The 17,209-nt window shown below is 43.4% G+C and overlaps 1 protein-coding gene and 1 non-coding gene across 7 annotated transcripts in view; one reads left to right on the top strand and one right to left on the bottom strand.

Moving 5' to 3' along the window:
* Positions 1–17,209, bottom strand: part of FNDC3B (fibronectin type III domain containing 3B) — a 409,427-nt gene that overhangs the window by 356,063 nt on the left and 36,155 nt on the right. For 2 of the 6 annotated variants that reach the window (XM_058730496.1, XM_058730501.1), the window contains exon 1: positions 3,740–3,871. The exons of 2 other annotated variants lie outside the window; for them this stretch is intronic. The gene's annotated coding sequence lies outside the window, so the exon portion shown is untranslated. Of the gene's footprint in view, positions 1–2,834; positions 3,174–3,739; positions 3,872–17,209 lie in introns of those variants that run through there. 2 more of the 6 variants (XM_058730502.1, XM_058730497.1) reach the window with 2 other exon arrangements.
* On the top strand, positions 11,179–11,282 carry LOC131513275 (U6 spliceosomal RNA). Its single transcript, XR_009262502.1, has one exon. It is a non-coding gene; the product is annotated as a U6 spliceosomal RNA (small nuclear RNA).

The raw sequence follows: 17,209 nt of genomic DNA, 5'->3' as shown, positions 1-17,209 counted from the left end.
AACATGAGTTGGAATGTTCACGATTTCATACAAAATCAAGAAAGTTGTTGAAATTCCTTCTGTTAAAAGAATTCTAAAGAGCAACAGAAATAAATGAAACTCACTAATCAAAAAACCACTTGACCATTTGCCACCAAGTGTTTCTGGAGGTTTATTTTCATCTTAAATATATTCTTCCCAATTCATAGATGAATCTAGTGTTTTATATCTGAATTTTATTCTTTGACAGTAAAGCAATGATTTTAATTCTTCAGATTACATGTCCACCTACATAAGGAAAAGCGAACGCTGGTTTCACTGTATTATTTACCTGACACTTATGCAGTCATATGAAAAGAATCACCCACTGAACTGGCAAACATGGCTGTTAAGCGGGTCATTTTTTTTTTTAACTCCCCATCGGTGACTTTTCATATTGCCTATTTACACTCCTGTATTACACTAAAATAACCAAAAAGGTCTGCCTTTTCAGCAATTCCTATAAACAATTATTTCAAGCAAACAAGAAAATGTCATTTACAGTTTTGTCCATCAGTTTTAATGATGCTATGTAAGCATTTTTTTTTAATGTGCTTATTTTATCCACTCCAGGTATAAAAGCAATACTGAGCTATCGCTAACTCAGCATTTAAATTCTACTAGAAGGTTGACTCTAAGCATCTTCTGGTGGTAAAAGAGAACACTGAACTAGATCTAAAAAGCAGGATGATCGAGTTAAATGTGAATGTATCTGGGAATCAGAAAAGTTCTACACTGTGATCTCCAATATGGTAACCACTAGCCACAAGTAGCAGTTTAAAATAACTAAAAGTAAATACAATTTTTTTAAGAAGTAAAATGTAAAACACAGTTCCTCGATTGCAGTAGCCACATTTCAAAAGCACAAAAGCTAACGTGCCTGGTGGCTGCCATGCTGGACAACACAGCCATAGAGCTATTTCCATCATTAAAGAAAACCCTGCTGTTGGTAGCAATGTGATCTTACACAAGTCAGTTTCATTTCTGAGAACTTCAACACCCTTGTGTATAAAATGCTCATAACATCGCCTAAATGTAAAGATTATTATTAGAACTTTAATGAGATAATGTATTTAAAACCACAGTACACAGGCCTTAGTACACATTAGATATTCAAGAAAGAGTAGTTATTAATATGATTCTACACTAGACTTCCGCCAAGGATGGCAACCGTCCTGGGCCTTGTCTTCCTAAACTGTAATGTTTGAGAAGTTCTTTTGGTTAACTTCTAAGGACACTATCAAATCCTTCCATAGTAAATTAAGTGTTAAGGAGAGCCATCACTTACTGAATAAATTACTACCTAGACTCCTAGAGCTTCCTAACCAATCCCAAGCATTCTTCCCAAAACCCCCAAAGTCTGTCCTAAAAGGTTACGGGAATATCTTTCTGGAACTGTATATACTGTAATTAGAAACTACAACCCCTATTCCATGATGATATCTTGCACTTTTAACATCTCTTTTAAACGAACATGATCTTTACAGATACATGTTTCTTTCTTAGTATTTAAACCAAAACACTTTAAAAGCACATACGAGTTTAAACACAACTTTTTAATGATTTTTTTTAAACCAGCTATGCCTCATTCTTAGCCATTTGTGGGTGACCCTCTAAACAAAGTGAGAATTACACCTTCATGGGTGAGGTCCCCTTTGCAGGGCCAGAAACATGCCCAAAGACTTTACTCTCATTAACAGCTGTTCCCTGGGAACCAGGAAACTGAATGAACGCTGGGTCCACAAAGCCTGCCTCCAATGAGGGGGAACCAAGCCCCCCCCCCCCAAAAAAGCACAAAACCAGGGCCACTGGCTGCCTTGGGTTCTGGACCTCTTTCCCCGTCCTGTCCAGGTCCCCAGAGTCACAGTTTTAGCCTGAGAGTGGAAAAGCAACTCAGGCAGTAGAAATCAGAACAGAGCGGTGCATTTTTGCCCAAGGCCTGTAGCCTCAAAAAAAAAAAAAAAAAAAAAAATGTTATTCCAGAGCAGATTCCTTTTCTTCCGGGTCTGTCTGCTCCCTCTGACTCTTTGCCCACAACCACAGTGCCTCCCCTTTCCCAATGCCCCACCTCTCTCCACGCTTTAAAAAAAAAAAAAAAAAGTGGCTTATTCCTCTCCCTTAGTTTTTCCCTAGCAGGGCCTGGAAACTGGCGGAAATTCAAATCAAATTAGCTGCACATTAAAAAAATAAACGGACAAGCAATCAAAGGGTGCCCACCCAACAAAAGACCTCGCCCGTTCCAAAATATGATTAAGCCTGAGTGTAAGAGGGGGAGGGAGACTAGAAACCTACGGGGATGGAGAGATAAACGTGCGGATTGGGGGCCCCAGCGTCGGCTCATAGCGGCCCAATTCCAAATTTTGTTCCAAGGAAATGCTAGGCAGAAGAGAAAATAAAAAGTTGTAACTTTTAAGGAAGTCGCAAAACGGCACTGTCTGGATAATATGCCACTGATTCCCTTCGTCTGGGATGGCAGGGTGGGAGTTGAGATTCGAAAAGCTCCAACTCCAATCGCGCACTCCTGGAAGCCTCTCCGCCAACGGCGCCTCCAGGCGGCCCAGCCCAGTCTCCCGGGACACTGGGCCCCGTGCTCGGGCTCCCACGGAGCGCCCGGACCTGGACCTCTGGGAAAGTTCGCTGGCACAGCCCGAGGCCCCACTTTCCTCCCAGGGTGACAGGCCCTTCCCACGCTGGCCGGCCCCCGCCCCGCCGCGGGCACCACACGGTCCGCGCGGCCCCTCCCGGCCGCCTCCGGGCGCGGATTCCGCCGCCCGCCCCACCCCCGGCCGGGGCGCCCCTCGGGGTGACCGACTGACCGGAGCTACGCTGGCCCACACACCGGGTCGCCCGCTCCTTCCCGCCGCGCCCCGTTCCCCCGCCCGATCTTCCAGCCGCTAGGCTCGCCGAGTGCGGCCGTGGCCGCCGGTTACCGCCCCCAGCCCGGGGGGAGCCCGGGGGGCAGGACGGGGAGGGAGGACGTGGCGCGCACGGAGGTGGCCAGCGGCGAGGCGGGGAGTGTCCTGGAGAGGCCCGGCCGGGGGCAGGGGGCCGGCTCGGCTCCCGGGGCTGCGGGCCCGGACCCTCCCCGCGAGCATCCCAGGGTCTGAGGTCCCGGCCCGCCCCCGCCCGGCGCGGAGAGGCGGCCCCAACTTCCAGCCCCACTTCGCACGCCCGCCCTCCTCCCTCCACCATATGGAAATCTACAGCCTCAGAAAGTGACACGTCGAAGATTCCTCGGCCTCTCCGCCCGCCCTCCCCCTCCCGGGCAGCGTTCCTGCCGCGGAGATTCCGGGAGGGGGAGCAGATTCCTCGGACAGAATCTGCTGGGAAGGATGGGGAGGGCGAGGGGGGGAGGGAGAGCCCGGGAGCCACTGCCCAGATTTTTTTTCATCAAGAAGAATCTACCCGCTTCTTTCCCTCCTCCAAACCCAGGCAAGCTGGGGCGACGGGAGGGGGGGCCAGAGCCCAGCAAGATGCGGCCCCAAAGTGGAGACCAGCCCCCTCCCGGGCCCCGTGTTCCCGGGGTGCCCAGGCGAGCGCGGGGCGCCCTAGCACTCTGGCGCCAAGTTTTCCCCGGGAAGCCCGGCGCGCCCGGAGCGCTCCGGGACAGGATCGCACTCCCGCGGACTCCGCGTCCGGCCGGGGCTTTCCAGCGCGCGGGACCCGGCTGCCGAGGTGCGGGGTCCCGGTGCCTCCAGTCTGCCGATCGTGCACGCCTTACCTTCCCTCGGGCTGAAAAGCGGGGCTCCGGGCGCGCCACACACCGGGTCGCCCACGCCTTCCCAGCCGGTAGTCTCGAGGATCCCCGCTGCCCCTTCGCCGCTCCCGCCGCCGCCGCCGCCGCCGCCGCCGCCGCCGCCGCCGCCGCCGCCGCTCTCCTCCTCCTCCGGCCGCCGCCGCCGCTCAAATAACTACCAGGAGGGTTTGATGGGGGATTCCGCCATGTCAATGATGTCGGGACCACATGGGGATTTGGGGCCCGCCCACTGCCGTAAACTGCAGAGTAAAACCGCCACCACAATCTCAGCTCCGCAGGACTGTGGGAGCCTCCCGTGCGCCCCAGGCCTGCGCAACTGACGAGACACTCTTTGATTCAGCCAGACTAAAGTCGGAGGCTTTGGGGAACGAGCAGCTCCTAAAACTCGAGGGCTGGCGTTCTGCAACAGATCACCAAACAGCAATATAAATGCAGTGTTTGCTGAGTAATAAGCAAAGACTCTATGACGCTTTTTCATTTACACATCTATTAACTTTTTTTAAATCCCCACAACCTTGTGAGCTATTTTGTCACTCCCTTGTCTATTTCCCACAGCACTTGTTCACACAACCAACATAGCATGAACAGATTTTATTATACCAAAGTTAAAATGTCTGTTTCCCCCTTTCAGTACTCATATGCGCTCACAAGGGCACTGATCCGTATTCATATCTGTATTTCTGTCCTGTCAAACATAGCTGAGTGCATAATGGGACCCCTTAGATAACTGTTGAGTTTATATTAAGTAAATGTAACGTATTCCTCTTGTAGAGGCTCAAAGTGGTTAACAGATTGCATCCCATCCCACCCCTCAAATTATCCAGGAGGGAAGAGGCAGTTTTCCCTGCCCTCTCTCCTCAGCTTCCCAGGTATTCTAAATAATGGCATTCAGCATCAACTATCAGATAAAGTTATTGTACATAGTACTGTATTAAAGCCAGAAAAACATAAAAGAATACTGCAATGAAAAATGTTTTAAAAAGCTGTTATAGCACTCAGAGCTTAGCTCAGACATGTAGAGATGGGATATTATCACAATTGCCTATGAAGAAGGAGGAGAAGAGGGGAGCAGAAGGAGAAGAAAAGAAAGATGTGTCCAGATTTCATGTTAATGAGTTTTCTTGAACCTGGCAAAGAACTGAAATTTCAGGGCAAGCAACTAACCCCAGTCTTCTCAATTTCTCTTGCCTACTTTTACTTCCTTTTGCCAAGTCTTTCCTTCCACATGTGAATTTAACCTTCTGCCCTTTGAAGTTTGCCAATTTATCTACTCATTTCAATTCTTCCACATACTTTACGATTAATTTATTCAACAAACATGTATCAGGGGTCTTTATTCAAGGCACAATGCTAGGTTGATGCCGGGGATACAAAAATGATTAAGACCTGGGGTGCTTGGGTGGCTCAGTCAGTTAAGCATCTGACTCTTGGTTTTGGCTCAGTGTTTGTGGGTTCAAACCCCACATCGGGCTCTCTGCGGACAGCACGGAGCCTGCCTGAAAATCTCTCTCTCCCTCTTTCTCTGCCCCTCCCCTACTCTCTGTCTCTCTCAAAAATAAATACATAAACTTAAAAAAAAGTTTCTTCAAATGAACAAGACCCAATCAAGTGGAGGACATAAGCACTAGATTCAGAGCAATGTGAGAAGAACTAAAAAGAATTACAGAGTTTATGGGGACAAGAGCTATCAGACTGTGGGGAGGCAGGCAGTGATTTTAGCAGGAGCTCAAAGACAGACGTCTGCATGATCTTAGGACAGTGATGAGGAAGAGGTATGCTCCAAACAAGTGACAGCACGTGCACAAGGACAGAGGTGTGCTTCCAAGTCATGAGAGTTCAGCGGCACTGCAAGACCTGGCTCTGGGGGAAGCTGGAAAAGCTGAGACCAGAGCTGGAGGGGCGGTGGGGGGCACTGCGTTTTTTCTTTTCTTTCTTTCTTTCTTTCTTTCTTTCTTTCTTTCTTTCTTTCTTTCTTTCTTTCTTTCCGTCTTTCTTTCTTTCTGTCTGTTCTTTCTTTCTTTCTTTCTTTCTTTCTTTCTTTCTTTTTCTTTTTTTTCCTTCCCAGGCAGACTATCACCTAGGATTAGAACCATGTTTTTACAAAGATGGCTTCAAGAGCCCCTTTGGAGACATGTGGCTGAAAGAAGCCAATAAGGACGGAGGGCCACGTTTGCCTAGATTCGCTATTATCACACACATCCCCAAAATTGAATCGTAAATTACAAAAAGAAAGGAGCTATTTCTCAGTATTCTGGTTTTTGGTTTTGGTTTGTGTGTGTGTATCCTTTTTTGGTCCTAAGTTCAGCAAATGCTTGAATCCTATTTCTCCTCGCACACTCCTGTTTCTCTCCTGATTTCAATTATTTCTGCCTGTTTCTTCCACTAGACTAACTTCGTTCTAATTAAGAAGAATCAATATATAGAATACAGTTGTAACTGTATGTTCATATACATGATCTCAGTGCTTCATTCATCTTCTTATCCCAGCACCTCATACCAGTTTCGGCACAGAAAGAAACCACAAGAAATGTTTGCAGAATGAGAGGAAGTATGGGGTAGGCAAAGGGCATGGAAATTATAATCACACAAAAGCCAATGATGATGGGCAAGTTCTTAAAGTTCTCTGAGTCCTCTGTTAAACATTTAAATAAATATTTATTTGTTAAGTGGTGATTTGCCTTCTGTTAAAGTTGTAAGAATTAAAAGCCTTGAGCAGCCAATACTCAATAAATAAATATTGGTTTCTCTTTGAATGAATGAATGAATGAATGAATAGAACAGGAATTGGAAACTTCAAGGAAAAAGATGGACCTTCAAAAGGGCTCTCAGGGGCACCTGGGTGGTTCAGTCAGTTGAGCATCTGACCCTTGATTTCAGCTCAGGTCATGCTGATGGTGAGGAACCTGCTTGGGATTCTCTCTCTCTCCCTCTCTCTCTCAAAACAAATAAATAAACATTTTTTAAAATGTCAGAAGGGCTCTCAACTGTACGTTGAAGGGTTCAAATTGAATACAGTGAGGTTATAGAGTCATGGAGTGATTGAAGTAGGTTTCAAAGCTGACTATTCTGGCAGCAGGATGCAGAAGGCTCTTGCCAGAAAGGCATGCCCTGAACCTACCCTAGATGGGAGATGATACAGACTTAGGCCAGAGAGATGGTCTGCAGATGGGAAGGAGGGCCTGACTACAAGGCAACGAGTCTTCCCATATGGTGTTGACAACCCAAGTCACTTGCCTCTCTAGGTCCTAAATTATGGAACTGTAATCATAACTTTGCTCCAAAAGCATTTTAGAATTTGCTCAACTACAAAAATTAACATCCAAATGAAGATGCCTGGAAGATAAGGTCTGTATGAAAATATACAGACTTGTAAGCCTTTCTGTGTGTGTGTGTGTGTGTGTGTGTGTGTGGGCTTCACACTCAGCACAGAGTCCATTGTGGGACTTGAACTCAAGCACTTAGATCAAGTGTCTGACACTTAACTGACTGAGCCACCCAGGCACCCCAAGCCTTTATATTGTCCATGCAATATAGGCTGCGTCGCACTAAAAAAAAAAAAAAAACAACAAAAAAAAAACAAAGTGATACTTCCTGATTTCAAATACGTTATAACAAAAGAAATGCAACTTTAACATGTAAGAAAGCATGAGTTTTAAAACTAGCATTGAAAAAAAATCTTAAACCATGAAACCTCTGAACACCTTCTCTAAGTCTAGACTGTTGAAATTTAAACTTCTTTCTCAGAGATCACTACAACCAGGAATACACAGTATCTAGAAGACCTAGTTAGGTTCCTGTCTCAATATCCTTCCTTTGCTAGATTCTCCCAGGCAGGCGCAGTCTTGCCCTCTAATCTTGAAACCCAATCTTGACCTTAGATAGAGGGCATTAACTCTTTGCCTTTACTTCTTGTTCTGATGTCCTGAGCCAGATCTGATACCAGTTTCAATATGAACATTGAGAAAAAGCCAATTAATCCTGTTTGGATTACTCCGAATTTACTGGAGTACTAACTAGAGTAAACGACAGCCAGCTCAGTCAATAACACAATCTAAGAGCAATACTTCAGGGGTGCCTGGGTGGCTCAGTCGGTTAAGCGTCCGACTTCAGCTCAGGTCACGATCTCGCGGTCCATGAGTTCGAGCCCCGCGTCGGGCTCTGGCCTGAAGGGCTCAGAGCCTGGAGCCTGCTTCCGATTCTGTGTGTGTCTCTCTCTCTGCCCCTCCCCCATTCATGCTCTGTCTCTCTCTGTCTCAAAAATCAATAAATGTTAAAAAAAAAAAAAATTAAGAGCAATACTTCAGCCTCAGTCAAACCACTTTTCTAGAACAATGTTATAGCTTCACCATATGTATATATATATAATATTTTATATAAATATATATTTTATATTTTATATATATATTTTGTAAAGTCACTTCAAACAAGAATATCCATTCCATAGTCATCAGAAACTATTCAGGTAGAAGCTGAATGAGTGCCAGGGCTCATAAAACCACAGGGTTGACAGGGAGCTAAAGGTTTTTGAGGTGCTCTTCCTCCCCGATCAGAATCTGTTTCCATGTCTGTGACAGCTAAGCACCCAGCTCAGCCCGAATGCCACCAGGAAGAGGGAAACGTTTCTTGCGGAGAATGCCTTTTATCAGCAACGCCAAATCTATACCAAGTCTTCTGACACCTGTCTCCTTGCCACTTTCCCCCAACGGTCCTGTTTCTGCCCTCTGGAGGCAGACAGAATAACAACAGTTGCCTTCCACATGACTTCCCTTCCAATGAATTGACCATCCCTGTCACATGCTCCCTAAAGTTTCCCTTTTCCTGGATAATCATCTCAGACATGCTGAATTCTTATCTCATCACATGGCTTCCAGATCTCTCTCCTTCCCTTTCTCCTGCCACCACTGTTGGCCTACTTGTTCAACCTCTCCAAAAGATGAGTATCCAGATTCTGTTTACATTTCCCCCATCGTCAGAACACAACCACAGAGTGGTTTCCTGCTTCCATTTGGACAAAACGCTGTGTCATTACAGGTTAATATTGTGCTGATTTCCTTAGCTGCCTCCTCATCCCATTGAATCATTTTTTCCTTCCATGAAACTTGTCAAGTTAGCATACATTAGGAATGCAATTGATTTCATCTTACTTGACTTTGATTAATGTTAATTGCTTGACTAATTTTATTACATCCTATTTGTAAGTTTTATACTCACATTCCAGCCTACCTGGGCCTTTCTAGACATTGAGTCTTTCACCAAAAAACCTTTACCGGCTTTGTGACGTTAATAATTACGACAACCATGCTTTCCATGTTGCCATCCAAGTCACTAACAGAAACATGAAACGAGACAAGGCCAAGGATGACCACTTGTAATTTTTCTCCAGTTGGAAGCAAATTCGAGGCAAAGTTATTTAAAAAGCTATGAATCTGTCCATCACCCTGGCTTACCTGAACCACACCACCAGAGAGGAGCGGGTTGGTCTGACTCTTCCTCATTCATAGTCATTGTTAGCCCTCTTGCCCACTCTCATAACTGATTTACTCCTATGGTCACCTTCTCTTCATAAGAGGTCAAGAGCACAGCTGTGCTATATACTGTCTTCCTCAAACAAATTCAAAATTTCCCCTGGAGAGAAATACATGTAGGTAGAGATAAAGATAGAAGTGGAGATAGAGAGATATAGACTAGAGATAGAGAGAATGTGGCTTTCACAGAGAAAGGAAGCAAAAAACACAAACAAATAGTTTTAGCTCAGCAACGTGCCTGAGATACAAACCAATTTGATCAAGGAAAAATTCTGAAATTGGCCAGGAAGCAATGAGTTGAAAACGGAGTAACCTTTCTGCAGAGCCAATGGTGCCCATTCTGTTTGTGAAGGGTAGGATGTTATATTTGAAATCATCATTTCTAGTCTTTTATGTAGTTACCACAATATTTCTTTTAGTTCTTGGAAGCATACCCCTTGGTACATTACATGTAATCCTGTGTCTCAGATCTTACTAGCAAGGGGGTTACATTTTGATCACATTAACATTAATAAACACCCTTTCTCTGACTCTGGCAGCCACCATTATTGTAGGATTGCTCACTCCCTTTGTACTCTTTCCAGTTCTTTCTAGAAGTTTCCTGTGAATTTATGAGCAAGTTCTTCAGGTTGCTTCAGTAACTTGTTCACTCAGCCAGGACAGCTAATATTGTACCTACGTCTGTGCTGAGCCCCCTGCTGTTGATAGAATTGTGGAAAGGGAACCCCGATTACCCCATAAGATCAGCACCACAGACTCACTTCCTCTCCCTTGACAAATTCAGTTAATCCTGGTCATCAGATAGAGGGTCCTTGGCTCCCAATATTTGATGATCTATAAATCATACTCCGTTTCCATGAATTTGGCTTTTTTTAGATTCCACGTATAAGTGATAACGCACAATATTGGCCTTTCTCTGTCTGACTTATTTCACTTAGCATAATGCCCTCAAGTTCCATCCATGTTGTTGTAAATGGCAAGCTTTCTTTCTCTAAAAAAATTGTTTTTAAATGTTTATTTATTTTTGAGAGAGAGATGGAGAGCACACATGTAAGCGGGGCAGGGGCAGAGAGAGAGAGGGAGACTGAGGATCTGAATTGAAGTGTGCTGACAGCAGAGACACTGATGCGGGGCTGGAATTCACAAACCTTGAGATCATGACCTGAGCTGAAGTCGAATGCTTAACCAACTGAGCCACCCAGGCACCCCCTCTTTCTCTCTCTCTCTCTCTCTCTCTCTCTTTAATGTTTATTTATTTATTTTGAGAGAGAGAGAGAGAGAGAGAGAGCTAGGGAGGGGGAGAGAGAGAGGGAGACACAGAATCCCAAGCAGACTCCACACTGTCAGTGCAGAGCCCAATCAATGCAGGTCTCGATCCCACAAACTGCAACATCATGACCTGAGCCAAAATCGAGAGTCAGATGCTTAACCGATTGAGCCACCCATGCACTCTGAGATTTCCTTCTTTCTAATGGTTGAATAATATTCCATTATCTTGATGCAGAAATAGGCTTTTTTATTTGACAGTGAGAACAAAGTAATTTATTGAGGTTCCTTTTTCCCTTGGTTGCTAAGAAAGTCAAGGTAAGTTTTGTTCTCAACTACAGCAGTTATCCTTAGCCTAAAATTTCTGGTGAGACCATTATACCTCCCTCTTTATTACATGATTCGTATTCACTTAATCTTTATTTTAATGAACCTATCTTATCTCTGTTTTATTTTATGCTGCTCTATCTTTATGGGAGGTAAGTATATTATTTAGAACTCTTTGGTTTCAAGTGACAGGAAACTAACTCAAACTGTATTGGAGGTAAAAAAAAATATTAGGTTTAGAATGAAAGAGCTTATTCTAAACCCATTTTGAAATTCCTGAACCAAGCACTAGCATTAACAGCACATATACCAAAATTGGAACAATATGGAGATTAGCATGGCCCCTGCACAAGGATGAGAGAAAAATCCATGAAGCATTCCATGAAATAAAATAAAATAAATTTTTAAAATAAAATTCCTGAACCAAAATAACACTAATACAAATGAAACTAACTGTAATTTTTTTTTAAGTCCACTTATTTATTTTGAGAAAGAAAGAGAACACAAGCAGGGAAAAGGCAGAGGGGGTGGGGGAGAGAGAGAGAGAGAGAGAGAGAGAGAGAGAGAGAGAATCTTAAGCAGGCTCCACACTGTCAGTGCAGAGCCTGACTCAGAGCTTGATCCCACAAACCTTGAGATCATGACCTGAGCTAAGACGAAGAGTTGGATGCTTAGCTGACTGAGTCACTCAGGCGCCCCTGTAATCTTTTTTTTTTTCAAGTTTATTTATTTATTTTGAAAGAGAGAAAGTGAGCATGCATGGGATTGAGCAGGGGAAGGGCAGAGAGAGAGAGAGACAGAGAGAGAGAGAGAGAGAGAGAGAGAGAGAGAGAGTCATAAGCAGGCTCATTGTCTGTGCTGAGCCCAACAAGGGGCTGGATCTTACAACTGTGAGATCATAACCTGAGATCATGACCTGAGACAAAATTAAGAGTCAGACGCTTAACTGACTGAGTCATCCAGGCACCCCTGTAATCATTTTTTTTAATTCCATAGTTTATATGTGATAGAGCAACAAATACATTGTTTATGCTTATTAGGATAATCAACATTCTTTCACTTACTTTTCATTGATTAACTAGTAACATTGTCTGTCCAGCTTTATGATAATTATTCCAAAGAAGATGGAATAAGTTTAAACATCCCTCCCTGGGGCACCCAGGTGTCTCAATTTGTTAAGCATCTGACTCTGTTTCAGCTCAGGTCATGATCTGAAGTTTTGTGGATTGAGCCCCACATCAGGCTCCACACTCACAGCACAGAGCTTGCTTGGGATTCTCTCTTTTCCTCTCTCTCTGCCCCTCCCCTGCTTGTGCTCTCTCTCTCTCTCTCTCTCTCAAAATAAATAAACATTTTTTTAAAAATCTCAGGCAGAAATTTATTTTTATTTATCCTACATAGGACTTAGTGCACTTATCCAATCTGATGATCTGAGTCCTTCATCAATTTGGGAAAATTCTCAGTCATTATCACTTCAAATATTGTCTCTCCTCCATTATCTCTATTTTCTCTGGAACTTTTATTATATAAATGTAGGATCTTAATCTCTCACATATTTCTTTCTTTGTCTTTTTTTGTTGTTTCCTATTAATATCCTTATCTATCTTCTAGTTCACCAATTCTCCCTTCATTCATGCCTACTTTTCTCTTTAACTTGCTTACTGAGTTTTCAATTTTATGATTATATTTTTCACCTCTTAAAGTTTTATTTGGTTAATTTTCAAATCTTCCTATTCCTTTCTTGGAGTATCTTATTTTTCTAAGGTTTTATTGAGATAGTATAATTTTTTAAGCAGCTTTATTGAGATATAAATCACATATTATAGAATTCACCCATTTAAAGTGTCCAATTCAGGGGCACCTGGGTGGCTCAGTCAGTTGAGCGTCTGAGTTTGGCTCAGGTCGTGATCTCACGGTCCATGAGTTTGAGCCCCATGTCGTGCTCTGTGCTGACAGCTCAGAGCCTGAAGCCTGCTTTGGATTCTGTGTCTCTCCCTCTCTCTGACCCTCTCCTGCTCATGCTCTACCTCTTTCTCTCTCATATAAATAGACATTTAAATTTTAAAAATAAAAGAATATAAAATAAAGTGTCCAGTTTAAGGGCTTTTTTTTTTTAATTTATTTTTTTTTAATTTTTTTAAAATTTTTTTAATGTTTATTTATTTTTGAGACAGACAGAGACAGAGCATGAGCAGGGGAGGGGCAGAGAGAGAGGGAGACACAGAATCGGAAGCAGGCTCCAGGCTCTGAGCTGTCAGCACAGAGCCCGACGTGGGGCTTGAACTCACGGACCATGAGATCATGACCCGGGCCGAAGTCGGACGCCTAACTGACTGAGCCACCGAGGCGCCCCCAGTTTAACGGCTTTTAAACTACTTACAGAATTGTGTATCCATCAGCATAATTAATTTTAGAGCATTCTCATTATTCCCAGAGGAAACTTACCCCTTTACCCATTATTCCTCAAATCCTCCCAGCCCTGTGAGCCTGAGACAACCACTAATCTACTTTTTGTCTCTATATTTGCCTATGCTGAACTTTTTATATAAATGGAATCAGACAACATATAGCTATGTCATTAACTTCTTAGCCTACTTTCAAGACCCATTGATGTTAATAGCCACATGTATCAGTAAGTCATTTCTTTTCATTACCAAGTAATATTCCATTTCCATTGTTTGGATATACCACATTTAATATATCACTTCATCCGTTGATGGACATCTGGATTCTTTCCACATTTTTGTCATTAGGAAAATGGTGCCATGAACATTTGTGTACGGGTTTTTGTATGGACATGTGGTTTCCTATCTCTCGAGTGTATAACTAAGAGAGGAATTGCAAGGTCATGTGGTTATTCTATGTTTAACCCTCTGAGAAATTGCTAGGTTGTTTTCCAAAGCAACTGCAGTACTTTATGTCACAATCTTGTATTTGCTTTCCTTTCTGGTGATATAAAATTCTTTCTTTTATGTATGTAATACTCAAATATGCTTACTTTGCAGTCCTTTTCAGATTGTTCAATTACATCCATTTCTTGGGGTTGCTAGTCTTTCTGTGTGTTATTCTTACTCATGCTAGAGTATTTCCTTGGGTGCTGTATACTGGTTTGTGAGCTCGTCATTACTAGATCTTTCACTGTGATAACTAGGATGTGGGACTAATCCCCCACGTCAGGCACCCAGAGGAATCAATAACTTAGCACCATTTTTGTGTTAATTTGTCAATTTAAGCCATTCCTATACTATGAAGATCATATAAACTCCAAGTTTAAGTCCCCAGGAGATATAGGCTGAGAATCCTAATTTCTGAGAATAGATTTTCTTTCCTTTTTTTTTTTTTTAACTGTGGCCCAGGTAGAGACAGTTTTCTTGTTATCTCACTATGCTAAGGAGCATATCTTTTTTAGCAGAAAACATCCCAGCTTTATTTAGAAATCTGTTTTAACTCTCTACTTCCCATAGACCTAAGGGTTCATTTTCTTTCCCTATGTGGGTATTAAAATCAAAACCTCAGTAGGATGTTTAATTTTTTATGTCAACTTGACTGGGCTAAGGGATGCCCGGATAGCTAGTAAAACATTATTTCTGGTTGTGTGGGAGGGTGTTTTCCAGAAGAGATTAGGATTTGGATTGGTAGACTGAGTAAAGATTGCCTTCAGCAATGCAGGTGGGCAGCATTCAATACATTAAGGGCCTGGATACAAGAAAAAGATGGAGGGAGGCAAATTGACTCTCTGCCCTTAAGCTGGGATATCTATCTTTTTCTGCCCTCAGACATCAGTGCTACTGGTTCTTAGGCCTTTAGACTCAGACTGAATTACACCACCCACTTGTCTGGTTCACCGGTTTGCAGATGGCAGACTGTGTTTCTTCTTAGTCTCCGTAATTACATGAGCCAATACGTATAATAAATCTCTCTTTTTTTAATGTTTTATTTATTTTTGAGAGAGAGTCGGAATTGGGGAGGGACAGAGAGAGAGGGGGACAGAGGATCCGAAGAAATGGGCTCTGCTGCAGACAGCAGACAGCCTGATGTGGGGCTCGAACTCATGAAGCATGAGATCATGACCTGAACCGAAGTCAGATGCTTAACCATCTGAGCCACCCAGGTGCCTCTAATAAATCTCTTCTTATATGGATATCTGTATATATCCTATTGGGTCTGTTTCCCTGCAGAACCTTGACCAATATACCTAGCTATTACTCACAGGTAATATTCTTCTCCAGAGCTAATAAGACATCAACTTACAAACTCTTCACTCTTCAGTCATGACACACAAGAACTTCTTTTTCTTCTAAACTCAAATATGCATTAGGCTTTACTGCTGTTATTGTATATTATCCTGTATTTCTTACTGTTTGTGGTGGATTTGCAGCATCAGCTTTGTCCACTGCTTTTCTGGAAGTGAAAAATTTCTACCACTAATATTATATTATATTTTATTATTCCCCTTTCATAGATGAAGAATCAGAGGCAAGGGAAATTTAAGAAATGTTGCATGGGGCACCTGGGTGGCTCAGTCAGTTAAGCGTCTGACTTTGGCTCAGGTCATGATCTCGCGGTCCGTGAGTTTGAGCCCCCATCGGGCTCTGTGCTGACCGCTCAGAGCCTGGAGCCTATTTCAGATTCTGTGTCTCCCTCTCTCTCTGACCCTCCCCGTTCATGCTCTGTCTCTCCCTGTCTCAAAAATAAATAAAACGTTAAAACTTAAAAAAAAAAGTTTTTTAAGTTTACAAAACTTAAAAAAAAAAGAAAAAGAAATGTTTCTTACATCATACACCTAGACACTGGCATTTCTAGAATTTAAATCTTTGAAATCTTTAAATCTAGCCATGAACTCTAATGACAATATTTGGTATTATCTTATTATAATATTGATAAATAATTATGCCCATTATCTAATGCTATGATTTAGTACTAAAGTACCCAAGTCTGTGGTAAAGGGAATGAGGGATGATGTTGAGTTTGTTCTTTACCTGGTTTCCCTCCTGGCAGAAAAACATGTGCCTCAGCTCTAGACCTCATAACTTCATATCACATCCCTCCAGAAGATAGTCTTTTCCAGTAGAGCTGAGAGAAAGCAAGGAAGTACCTCCTTCCCAGAATCCCTAGTAAATGAATACTAGCATTTTGTCAGCTCTGATTAGGTGATGGGGGTGGGGGGGGGGTGTCAATCCTTAAACTAATTATGGTGATTCGGACAAAGGGATATAATGATTGCTTTAAACCAATCTGGGCCTACCTCTAGAGCTCTGAATAGAGTCTATCCCACTAAAACCAGTGACAAACAATAGGGGAGGAGTCTTCTCCAAAGGTATTTGGTGAAATATTCCCAAAAGTGGAGGAAGGAACGTTTGGTAGCAAGAGACATTTCATAAGCAGGGAGGACAGGAAGAACATTCCAGTAATAAGCAAAGGAAAAGGGTGACGTGAGCATGATAGGTAGAACGTAAAAAAGGGCATGCAGTATATTTTTTCTAATTGTCATCATACTGGAATATTGTACAGAGCCAAGGTAAATTTTTTTTCCTGATATTTTTTGTCTTTCTAAAGAGACTATATTTTGTTCTAAGACCAAAAACGTGCTGCAGAGCCACAATCTCTGGGATCACAATCATTCCTCATCCTTGACTTACTGCAATCATATTCTCCTCTCAGCACTCCATGGAAATGGTTTCTGACCCCTAATCAAAGCCTCCCCCAGGCTGAGAGACGTACAAGCACCAGAGCCTTGGGCAAGGAGGGGGCAAGAGCATAGGACCCCTTCTAAAAAGCATTGTCCCCCAGTGGCAACCTTCCATGACAGTAGAGGTAGAAGCAGTGTGAAAGAAGAACCAGTGCATCCATTACGTTTACAGCCGTACCGAGATCATGAACAAAATGGCAAAAAAGGAGTCAGAATGGGGAGGGGGCACCTTTTCAATGCGGTGGTTCCACCCCCCATTCCCCACCACCCCGCCAACTCCAGCCCCCAGCTCAGGCTTGTCTTCAGACTTGTACCATCTGATGGTGGACACTAGCCAACTGCGAGCATACTTTCATCTGCTGAGGATCTGGGTATAGTAAAAATTGAGGGACAGAAAAACAGGTTATGAAAGTTGTGGAATGTTTTATGTGTTCGCATTTAACAAAATAGTGCCTGGGGCGCCTGGGTGGCGCAGTCGGTTAAGCGTCCGACTTCAGCCAGGTCACGATCTCGCGGTCCGTGAGTTCGAGCCCCGCGTCAGGCTCTGGGCTGATGGCTCGGAGCCTGGAGCCTGTTTCCGATTCTGTGTCTCCCTCTCTCTCTGCCCCTCCCCCGTTCATGCTCTGT

Source organism: Neofelis nebulosa, chromosome 5, assembly GCF_028018385.1.
Source record: "Neofelis nebulosa isolate mNeoNeb1 chromosome 5, mNeoNeb1.pri, whole genome shotgun sequence".
In the NCBI taxonomy this organism is placed as follows: domain Eukaryota; kingdom Metazoa; phylum Chordata; class Mammalia; order Carnivora; family Felidae; genus Neofelis; species Neofelis nebulosa.
The sequence above is the reverse complement of the archived record's forward strand: the minus strand, read 5'-3'. Positions and strand labels throughout refer to the sequence as shown.